Consider the following 12978-nt stretch of genomic DNA (forward strand, 5'->3'; position numbering starts at 1 on the left):
AACTTAACCAATAGCCTTGTGGTAAATCCTAGATCCATCTAAAAATAGTTTGGGGGTTTGTAACATATCAAAATGACACATATAAGAGTTTATGGTGTAGGCACATACTCTTTGGCCGTAAACTCATAAAAACATGCCAAATGATGCCCCTAATTCACCCCAAAGGCTTGGAAAATTTTCTAGAATCACATGTGATTGTTTTAAGTGCCATAAATTAATTATTCATGAACATGAGAGAGTTTACGGCCATAGTATGTATACTTGGGCCGTAAACTCCCAATTTGATGTTAATTGATGCCCAAAAGTGATGCCAAACCTTGGAAAATTAATTAGAATCACATGTGATTGCTCTTTGTGCCTCAAATCAATTTTTCTTGACCCTAGGAGAGTTTACGGTCGTAAAATCCAAGTTTACAGTCGTGAACTCCCTTTTAAATGGTATTATTTCATTGAAACTATTCTAAGGCATTTTAGTAAGTCATTCCAACAATCCCCAAGTCCAAATAAGCCATTAAACCCTTAAAACCACACCCACATGAGTTCACGGCCGTGAACTCATGTATGTATGTGATATGTGGTTGTAAACTCACTTAAATGTTTACTCTTGGGGAGTAAACTCATGTCCCAAGTTCCTAGTACCAATACACGTCCGTAGATGTCACCCGAATCACTCCAAACGCTCGTTTTGAGGTGTTTAACCTCGTTGGAGTGTAATGTTCCATATAATTAGTGAATGTATCCCTAATTGAATATATATGGACATAATTTCATTTTACATAGGGACATCGCGAGTAATCAAGCCCCGAACCCACACTTAGTGTCCGAAACACTTGAAATTCCGAGTCTGGTGAGTTCATACCCCTACCCTTTTTCACTGTTTTCACTGTTTTCAGGGAGAACACAAGCAAAGTACAAAGGATTACTTGTACTCAAAACATGTTTTCAAATGTGTGTTTCACATTTCATATGCTTTTAACACTGATTACTACAACTTATAACCGTTTAAACATGCAGATCACATAACATATATTTGTGAAATGGGTTTTGAACTGTTATGTTTTACATATATTTCACAAATGGCTTTCCACATCTTATCAGTTAAAAGCATGACATTAGAAATTTGAATATAATACCTTTACACTGTTTTGTCCTCGGTAACACTCCACATATATACGCATAATACTAGTAAATTTGTTAATCCTGTATGATTGGAGACACGTCCTTGGCGAACACTCCACAGAGATACGCGAGTGGAGGACTACACCCGTAACCAGAATCTCTGGGATTCAGAGAGCGTGACTTGAGTGTATAGTTCTATACGGGGCTGACTACCCCACACCTGGCTGCTAGCTACAGCCGAACCGAAATGGTTCAAGGGTGACGAAATTCATAAGTATGTGGACTACTTATTGCCACAGGTTTAGTCCATCGTATGGTTATGGAACTCGCAATTAGGATAACAGAGATTTACTTATGGTAATAATGAACAACTTTATACAATTCACAAGATTACCAGGATTCGGTATACATCTTTCACATCGGTAACCAACAATCAGGAAAGTATGGGACTTTCCTGGGAAACCTAGTACATAACCAGGTCTAACATGAATACTTCTTTTACATAAGGTAACCAACATTCAGGAAAGTACGGGACTTTCCTGGGGAAAAACATTTACATAACCAGAAAGGGTAACAAATCAGATAACCTTACTTTACATATTTTACAATTGGTAAAACAATTAAGAAAGTATGGGACTCTCCTGGGAATACATTAGTACATAACCAGAACAGTACGTCAATCCAGATAACCTAACTATACATCTTTGCAAGAAAAAACATGTTTTTCAGTGTACAACTTTACTTTACATGTTGACAAACGATAACCAACCTTTTTAAGAAAATATGGGATTTTCTTGGTGTGCGTAACATTTCAGAAACAGAAAGGAAACTTGAACAATTTCACAAACAAAAACCGCTTATGCATTCACCAGCTTTATGTTGATTTTCAAACCGCTTGTGTTCTCTGGTCAGCGTTAGAACAGGTATCCGAAGATCCTTTTTGCCAGAAGACAGAGTACTCAGAAGACCCGTTTCATTTTGTTCATATATATATGCTATGTAACACAACTGTACAAACTTTACTTTTGAAACAACTGCAAAACTTTTCTTATGTAATGTAATGCTTGTTTTACTTTACTTACTATGTACATTAGATTTGATACTCAACGTGGAGTCAACCCCGGAAATGTTTCCGCCTTTGGTTTTCGGGGTGTGACATGTGAAAGATGTGTACTTAAAACCTGATTAACCTTGTGAAGTGTGTGTTTGTTTACCAACCCAAAAATGTAATGTAAAAGATGTATACTGAAAACTTGATTATCATAGTAAACTAATTTCTATGGTTATTAATTTACTATACCCATTATTACTAAAAATGTAAATTTCTGTTATCCAAATTGCGAGTTCCATAACCATACTATAGACTAATTATGGAAATAAGTAGTCCATCTTACTTTACGACTTTCATCACCCATGAACCTTTCGGTTCGACTGTAGCTAGCAGCCAGGTGCGGGGTAGTCAGCCTCGTATAGATCTATACACTCAAGTCACGCTCCCTATCTAAGAGATTCTGGTTACAGGGGCGGTCCTCCACTCGCGTATCTCTGTGGAGTGTTCTCCGAGGACGTGTCTCCAATTTATTGGAATAACAAATCTACAAGTAATAATGAGGAAGGTCCTGTTTAAGTTCTATCTAAAAAGACTATCCTCCACTTGCGTATCTATGTGGAGTCTTACCTAGGACAAAACGATATACTAAGTTTCTTGTTCAAAGTTCAAAGATTATGTTTTTAACTATTTATAATATGGAAACCATTTGTGAAAATATAAAGTATAACAATTTATAACACTTTTCACAAATACTATGATAATGAAATCTGCTAGTTCAAACGGTTAACTGATATGATTAATAGTGTTAAAAACATATGTAGTATGAAAAACATTCAAAAAGGGTAGGGGTATGAAAAACTTTGCTTGTATTCCCCCCTGAAAACTGTGAAAAACATTCAAAAAGGGTAGGGGTATGAACTCACCAGACGAGGGAGGGTGTCGACTAGGATGCTAAACGTCGGATCGAGGCTTGAAAACGTGCGAGGTTCCTATGTAATATGAAATGATACACAAATGTATCTAATTAGACTTTAAATCAGTAATTAGATAAGCTTATACACTCCAAGATGCTAAAACACTTTAATTAAGTGTTAGGAGTGGTCCAGGTAGCATCTAAGGGTGTGTAGGGCATAGATAAAGAGTTTACTCTTCAAAAGTAAGCCCTTAGGGGAGTTCACGGTCCTATGACCATATTCCCATGATTTTACGGCTGTAAACTCATGGGTGGTGTGTTCTTGGATGCTAAATGTTCTTACAATGCACAAAGGAAAGTTCTAGGGTTGATTCTATGGCTTAGGAAGTGATTGGGACTTGAAAGGGCCTTGGAAAAGGAGTTTACGGTTTATGAATATGCTCTTAGGGAGTTTACTACCTTAAACACATGATTTTACTACCTTAAACTCATGTTTGTCCATGAATCATGCGTTTTTGTGGTTGAAGGTTAAATATACAAGGTTCTAGGTTCAATCCCAAGTCGTACAAGGTGTTAAAGGCACTTTAACACCCATTTGAAGAGTGTATGGTCCAAGAAGATGGGTTTATGGTCCAAGGAGATGAGTTAATGGTCTAAGAATGTTCTTGGTCCATAAACTCAAGTTTGATCCATTTACATATGTTTTGGTGCATCACATGAAGGATTATAAGGTTCTACACTCTCATGGAAGCATCATGGAAGCATTTGGAAGTGTTTAGGGGCATTTTGACACTTTAAAAGGAGTTTATGGTCCATGAAATTAAGTTAATGGTCCAAGCATGTTCTTGGACCGTAAACTCATGTCCAATACTCAAATGGCACGAATTTGGGGTCCTAAGTTCATGCATGCAAGTTTCTAAGCCATATCTAAGCACTAGAATGGGTTTGGAGGGGTTTTGGGGCTTCAAAACCCTCTCAAGGGGTGGTCACGATTTTGGGAGGATCCCTAGACCGTAAACACTTGTTCTTGGGTGTTTTTGGAAGTTTCAAACATGAATTTGCATGCTAAACATGTTAAACAACAAGGTAGGATCAAGTACTTACCAAATTGAAGCTTGAAATGGGGTTTTTGGATGAATTTCGAGTTCTAGAGAGAGAGTAGTGAGAGAAAGTGTTTAGAGAGAAAGAAAAAGTTTCAAAATGATGTCATTCACTCCCTTATATAGGGGTTGAGTTTATGGCCCGGTGGAATTCTACCTGATATTGCCGTTAGACGGTGCTTTTGGTCGTACCCGATAAATTGTCGTGATCACGACTTAAATGAAACTAATAATTTTCCAAATAAATATGGAAAATATTTTAATGTTTTTAACGCATCCCGACACTTATGAAACCGAATTAAAATTCGTGATTAATTTAATTTAACTCTAAGGTTAACGGAAAATTTTGAATACGAACGGTTTTATTTACCGGTAGTGACGGAATAATTTACGGGTTGTCACAGTTGATTATGTAAATCATCCATATCTTGTATAGTGGGCTAAGAGGCTCCATGGATTATCAAGTTGGGTTCCACCCATATGATGCTCCATGTGAGTTACAAACCCATGGATCATGGAAATGAAGAGTCATGACACATTAGGGTTTACATGGTGTAACCCTAGATGTGTCAACACTATATACGGATCCCATTCTCCACAAAATCGGCTAGACATATGATACACATATGAAACAAGAGGGCTAGGTCGATTTCAAGAAGTGTGCATTCTCTCAAAAGTCTTTCCAAGAGCATTTGGTGTTGTGTGAAGCATTTGAGGCATCACACTTGGGGTGCTAGGCTCACAAGGTTTCAAGGAACATAAGCAAAAACAAGGTAAGTTATTATATCTATCATTCAAGTTAAAAATTGTTCCCAATGTATGCTAGATAGGAATATAGCCTTGGAATTCAACTTTGCATGATAATTAGACAAACATAGATCCAAGGTTATTAGGGTTGCATGTACACTTTGGAAGTGTTAGAATGCTCAAAACCCATCAAATAGGTGTCCCAACTCCCTCCAAAATCCAAAACACATGCTCGGAGCATATCCTCAAGCGTCTGAATCGTCCGCTTGCTCTGTCCGGCCGTCTGCAGGTGGTATGCGGTACTGAAATGCAGCTTCGTACCCAACTCCTCATGAAACTTCTTCCAAAACCTGGAAGTAAATCGTACATCTCGATCTGAAACGATCGACATCGGAACCCCATGCCGCGATATCACCTCCCTCACATATAATGCTGCCAACTTCTCCGCAGAAGAGCTCTCACTGATGGCTAGAAAATGAGCGCTCTTCGTCAATCTATCCACAATCACCCAAATCGCATCGACCCCCCTCGCAGTCATTGGCAATTTGGTGATAAAATCCATGGTAATTTGCTCCCACTTCCATTCGGGAATCTCCAACGGCTGCAATGTACCGTGCGGACGCTGGTGCTCAGCCTTAACCTGACGACAAGTTAGGCACCTCTCGACAAACCATGCAACATCCCTCTTCATATAGGGCCACCAATACTCCTTCTTTAGGTCCAAATACATCTTAGTAGCCCCGGGATGAATCGAGAATTTCGATCGATGCGCTTCTCCATCAAAATAGTACGCGTACCGCCCACAAACGGTACCCAAGTCTGACCCTGAAATGTCATAAGTCCCCGACCATCCGTAACGAATTCTGATACCTGACCGACAACCCACTCCCTCTTCTGGTTTTCATGTCTCGCAGCCTCAGCTTAAGCTCCTCAGATGGTGTCCAAAATCGGAGTCATCACCGTCAACCTGATACAAATGTCTCGGATCGGGGCGCTTTCCGCCCTACAGCTCAACGCATCGGCCACTACATTAGCCTTGCCCGGGTGATACAGGATCTCACAATCATAATCCTTCACCACATCCAACCATCTCCTCTGATACATATTCATATTTGGCTGATCCACTAAGTGTTGGATAAGGTGTCTAAGTCCATAACTTATTTGGTATATACATGACCCGATCGGCATGGTCCATTTGGGTTGCATCTCATCCAAACTATTATGGATAATTTTATGAGAGTTATACACATATGTTTATTAATATATTATAAGTTATAATATATTAATATGAAGTTACGTTATTTAATTAGTTTTAGTCTTAAATTAATTATGAATTAATTTAGAGATTAAAAGGAAGACTAATTAGATTATGAGCTATTTGTTTTATATAGTGTGGGCTAATACTCATTTGTTAATGGGCTAGGCTTATGTGGAAGTCCATGGATGATCCATGGAGCTTTTAACCCATGGATCCTTGGAAAGGAAAAGACATGGGTTATTAGGGTTTCACCCTAACCATGCACACTATATAAGCATGCTTATGGAGCATGAAAAGGAGGCTAAGGAATAACTAGTGAACTAGTGTGTGTGTGTGTGTGCATGTGTGTGGCCGAAAATACAAGAGTGTGTATACTCTCTCAAAGTTTTCCAAGAGTTTGTGGTGTTTTGTGATTCCATTTGAGGCATTCACACTATTGGTGCTTGGCCCTCAAACTCCTTAGAACCAAACTCACCAAAAGGTATGTAATCTCTTCTAACTCTTTTATGTTGAAATGTTCCCCATGCCATGTTAGATAGGTTATAATCCTTGGAAAATTTAATATTTTGCATGTATTTAGACAAACATAGATCCAAGGTTTATTAGGGTTGCATGCACACTTAGGTAGTGTTAGATTGCTCAAAATCCAACAGTGGTATCAGAGCCTAGGCTTGCTTGTTTGATACTTGATGCAAAATAGTGAAAAAAGTCGACATCGTTGCTGTCTGCATGATGGACTCGCCGAGTCCATGGGGAGGACTCGACGAGTCCAAGGCAAACTTTAACCTACTCGTCGAGTAGGTTCATGCACTCGACGAGTAGGATCGAAAGAGTGCAGTTTTTCGACTTTTGCTGCTGGAAATGGACTAGAAACATTACCCTAAACTGTTTTGGTGTTATATAACTTATTTTAGTTGGTGTAATGGTTGTTCTAATCCATTTTCAATAGCATATATCAAAATTCCATGATTTTATGTGTTCATATAATTCTTGAAAATTTTGATGATCATGTTCATGTTCTTATGAATTTAGAAAATGATAGGAATTATTTGCTGAATTGTTTAGGATTAATTCTTGATCATTTATGTGTTTTAATGGAGTTCATAATTTGTCCTCAAGTTATGGATTTCGAAAGGTCACCTTTATTTAACACACACTTAAAACACATAAGTTACATGAAAATGAAGAGTCTTCATTTTTATGAATCTTTAATTCATAAGTTATGAAATGAAGAGTTTTGCAAAGTTACAAAACTTACCCTCAAGTTTTGGAATTTGTAAAGTTTCACACACTTTAATAAACTTTAATTCCAACCCTTAGAGTTTTAATAGTTAAAATTCAACCCTTATACTATTTATAACATTAATGGTTAATTATTATATATATGTATAAGAATAAGTCGTTTTACCGTTAGTAGGCCTCATTCAGGAAGCCGGTCTATAAGGTGGGTATAAGGTTGTTGCCTATAAAATGGCGACTTAATGGTGTCCATTCTCACCCAGTGCTTGCTTGATCGGTGGAGGGTCGTTAGCCGAACGGGTAGAAAAATGACTTTAAATCCTCATTAAAAGTATAATGATTATTATAAAGTAACTAAACTCTTTTAATTCCCAATCTTAGTTACCTTAGGAAAAATGTGAACATGGTGCTAGTCCATGGAATTCACACTTTGTACCTTACCAAGTCGTTGGTGGAGCGTGTGTGGTTTACCGGCACACTAACTAGGACTAGTAAGGATCACGAAGGGTGACTTAATGTTTGTCATAGGTCAATGGAGCGTGTGTGGTTAACCAGCACATTGGTTAGGTGATAATATTAAGGGTACCAAGTGAATTAGCATGGTTATTCACACCTTGTTTTGTGATCCTCGGCATCCCAATCACAAAACTTGAAGGGAACAATCGAGATTGAAACATGCCATTGAAAAGTTCAATGAATCTCAAAAGAATCTAGGAATTTCAAATCCAATTAAACTTAATAAATCATTTCGTTTTCGTGGTGGAAATTGGTGAATCGTCATTCACCTACCTTTCAAATATATTATTACTTAGATTACGGCATCCATCTTCTAAGTATAATATATTGTGACATGTGAAAGATGTGTACTTAAAACTTGATTAACCTTTTGAAGTGTGTGTTTGTTTACCAACCCAAAAATATAATGTAAAAGATGTATACTGAAAACTTGATTATCATAGTTAACTAATTTCTATGGTTATTAATTTACTATACCCATTATTACTAAAAATGTAAATTTCTGTTATCCAAATTGCGAGTTCCATAACCATACTATAGACTAATTATGGCAATAAGTAGTCCATCTTACTTTATGACTTTCGTCACCCATGAACCTTTCGGTTCGGCTGTAGCTAGCAGCCAGGTGCGGGGTAGTCAGCCCCGTATAGATCTATACACTCAAGTCACGCTCCCTATCTAAGGGATTCTGGTTACAGGGGCGGTCCTCCACTCGCGTATCTCTGTGGAGTGTTCTCTGAGGACGTGTCTCTAATTTATTGGAATAACAAATCTACAAGTAATAATGAGGAAGGTCCTGTTTAAGTTCTATCTAAAAAGACTATCCTCCACTCGCGTATCTATGTGGAGTCTTACCGAGGACAAAACGATATACTAAGTTTCTTGTTCAAAGTTCAAAGATTATGTTTTTAACTATTTATAATATGGAAACCATTTGTGAAAATATAAAGTATAACAGTTTATAAGACTTTTCACAAATACTATGATAATGAAATCTGCTAGTTCAAACGGTTAACTGATATGATTAATAGTGTTAAAAACATATGTAGTATGAAACACAACACATATAAAATAAGTTTTGAGTACAAGTATTACTTGTACTTTTCTTGTATTCCCCCATGAAAACAGTGAAAAACATTGAAAAAGGGTAGGGGTATGAACTCACCAAACGAGGAAGGGTGTCGACTAGGATGCTAAACGTTGGATCGAGGCTTGAAAACGTGAGAGGTTCCTATGTAATATGAAATGATACACAAATGTATCTAATTAGACTTTAAATCACTAATTAGATAAGCTTATACACTCCAAGATGCTAAAACACTTTAATTAAGTGTTAGGAGTGGTCCAGGTAGCATCTAAGGGTGTGTAGGGCATAGATAAAGAGTTTACTCTTCAAAAGTAAGCCCTTAGGGGAGTTCACGGTCCTATGACCATATTCCCATGAGTTTACGGCCGTAAACTCATGGGTGGTGTGTTTTTGGATCCTAAATGTTCTTACAATGCACAAAGGAAAGTTCTAGGGTTGATTCTATGGCTTAGGAAGTGATTGGGACTTGAAAGGGCCTTGGAAATGGAGTTTACGGTTTATGGATATACTCTTGGGGAGTTTACTACATTAAACACATGATTTTACTACCTTAAACTCATGTTTGTCCATGAATCATGTGTTTTGTGGTTGAAGGTTAAGCATACAAGGTTCTAGGTTCAATTCCAAGCCATACAAGGTGTTAAAGGCACTTTAACACCCATTTGAAGAGTTTATGGTCCAAGAAGATGGGTTTATGGTCTAAGGAGATGAGTTTACGGTCTTAGAATGTTCTTGGACTGTAAACTCAAGTTTGATCCATTTACATATGTTTTGGTGCATCACATGAAGGATTATAAGGTTCTACACTCTCATGGAAGCATCATGGAAGCATTTGGAAGTGTTTAGGGGCATTTTGACACTTTAAAAGGAGTTTATGGTCCATGAATGTAAGTTTACGGTCCAAGCATGTTCTTGGACCATAAACTCATGTCCAATACTCAAATGGCACGAATTTGGGGTCTTAAGTTCATGCATGCAAGTTTCTAAGCCATATCTAAGCACTAGAATGGGTTTGGAGGGGTTTTGGGGCTTCAAAACCCTCTCAAGGGGTGTTCACGGTTTTGGGAGGGTCCCTAGACCGTAAACACTTGTTCGTGGGTGTTTTTGGAAGTTTCAAACATGAATTTGCATGCCAAACATGTTAAACAACAAGCTAGGATGAAGTACTTACCAAATTGAAGCTTGAAATAGGGTTTTTGGATGAATTTCGAGTTCTAGAGAGAGAGTAGTGAGAGAAAGTGTTTAGAGAGAGAGAAAAAGTTTCAAAATGATGTCACTCACTCCCTTATATAGGGGTTGAGTTTATGGCCCGGTGGAATTCAACCCGATACTGCCGTTAGACGGTGCTTTTGGTCGTACCCGATAAATTGTCGTGATCACGACTTAAATGAAACTAATAATTTTCCAAATAAATATGGAAAATATTTTAATGTTTTTAACGCATCCAGATACTTATGAAACCGAATTAAAAGTCGCGATTAATTTAATTTAACTCTAAGGTTAACGGTAAAATTTGAATACGAACGGTTTTATTTACCGGGAACGGTTTATAGTGACGGAATAAATTACGGGTTGTCACATTATCCCCCTGTTAGAGGGAATTTCACCCCGGAATTTAAGAATTAAGATACAATTTATGGAAAAGGATGTGGATGTGTCTGCTGTATCAGGTGTTCGCGCTCCTAAGTGAATTCAGGTTCTCGCTTGGAATTCCTGCGAACCTTCACTAACGGGATGTGGCTTTGTTTCACACGTTTGATCTCTCCGTCTATAGTCTCGATTTGTCCAAGAGGTATTACTAGGGTTTCATCGGATAGGCACTTTTAAACATTCGGGACGTGGAAGACAGGATGGATGTTGCTATGTTTTGAAGGTACTCGGAGTTTGAAGACTACAGGATCGATCCTAATGAGGATCTCAAAGGGTCTAATGTACCACGAGTTAAGTTTTCCATGCTTTCCATAGTGTATCATGTCTTTCCAGGGCAAGACCATTAACAGGACACAATCTCCAACCTGGAATTCCAGAGGTTTCCATTGTACATTGACGTAACTCTCATGTTGATCTCGTGAAGTTTTCAATTGTTCTCGAGTCTGGATGATCTTCTCGACGGTTTCGCAGATGATTTCAGAACCAGTGTGGGTATTACCGGGGAATCGACTGTTGGCTAGCTGCATGTCTTCTACCTTGACCTAACACAAGGGAATCTGCATTTTTTACTGTAGATGGTTCCAAATGGTGTATTCTGGATACTGTTGGGATAACCGTTATTATTTTTGGGCCTAATCAAAGGTAAAGGAGTATCCCAAGTCTCTCAGTAATTTATGACACATGCTCCCAGCATGTATTCCATGACCTGAAAAATACTCTCTCACTCTGTCTAATTGTCTGAGGATGATAAGTTGTACTCATGTCTAGCTTGGTTTCGTGAGTTTTCTGAAGGACTCTACCTAAATCTTGAGGTAAACCTGCTATCTCTACCAAAGATAATGGACGCAGGTATACTATGCAGTCGGACTACTTCTTGGAGATGGGTTCGCGTGAGTCTTTCCATCTTGAATGATTCTTTGATCGGAAGGAGGTGAACGGATTTTATCGAAGGATCAACCATTTACAAATGGTATCATAATTACTCGGGAAAACTGGATAACTTGATGGTGAAGTCCATGTTGGTCATCTTTTATTTCCATTTAGGTATCTCGTGCTGTTGGAGCAATCCCGAGGGTTTCTAACTAGGATCCTCACGTCTGAGCGAGTAAACGGGTCTAGATAGTCATTGTTAATGTCTTAGTCTTGCTGTCTAAGCTTTCCTTTCGGCTAAGGGCACCTCATATTCATGTCTTTATGATCAAAGCTATGTTGTAGTCTCTTAAGGTTAGTGAAATTCGCATACTTGGTTCCATAGAGATCATGTTTCTCATTCTTCAGTGCAGGGACTGCTGCTCCTAATTTCTAAGTCGTGAGTTGTGTAGTTAACTTCGTGTGTCTTTTGTTTGTCTCAAAGCGTGAATGAAAAATTTTCCTTCTTGCCTAAGCACATGATCTAAACTCTGATTGGACGTACTGCAAAGGACAATGAAGTCCTTTGTTTCTTCTCGCAGGGATAGGTTAGGTGTGATGTATAAGTCTTACTTTAATGCTTGGAATGATGTATCTCACTTTTTACTCCAACATAAAAGGATACACCTTTCTGTGTCGGAGTGGTTAGGGGTTTGGTGATTCTGGAAGAATTTTCTGAATGGGTTTGCAATACTAGCCAGCGAAACCCAAGAATTGACAGGTTTTCTATGAGTGTCTTCGGTGCCGACCAATTCTCTATTGCTTCGACCTTACGAGAATCCACGTGTATGTCTTCATCGCTCACTATATGACTAAGGGAAAATGGTTTGACCGAAGGATATCAATACGAACTCTTAGTGATCATATCGAATCCTGAATACTATCTTGGAAACATTATCCTCGCAAAATCGTAGTTGATGATGTCTCGACCTAGGGTCTATCTTTGAGGAGTAGCTAGCTCCTGAATTCTATCGTAGAATTCATATACTGGGGAAAGAGGATATCGGTTTTGACTATCAACACATTAAGTCGACTGGATAACTCCTGCATTTCTGTTGGGGAAAAATGATACGGAGATTTGGCTACGGGGGTAGTATCTAGGGATTTAGTCGATACGAGGCTCGACTTGATGTTCGGAAGGAATTCTCGGGCGCTCTTCGGGAATATATCTGTAACAACGTAAAATTTCCAATTTAAATTTTCAATTTTTAAATCACAAAAATGTATATCATTACATAATATCAAAACCATAACAACAGTGTTTTCAAACAATTTCCCAAGATCTCTCTAACATAAACTCCATCGGTGTTGGTGTGTACAAGTCAAGCCTTCGCTTTCCCACGGTCCTCGCTGGTACCTGAGACATCAATCACAACAACTGTAAGCAAA

This window comes from Lactuca saligna, chromosome 9 (assembly GCF_052625555.1).
Source record: "Lactuca saligna cultivar CGN05327 chromosome 9, ASM5262555v1, whole genome shotgun sequence".
NCBI classification, from domain to species: domain Eukaryota; kingdom Viridiplantae; phylum Streptophyta; class Magnoliopsida; order Asterales; family Asteraceae; genus Lactuca; species Lactuca saligna.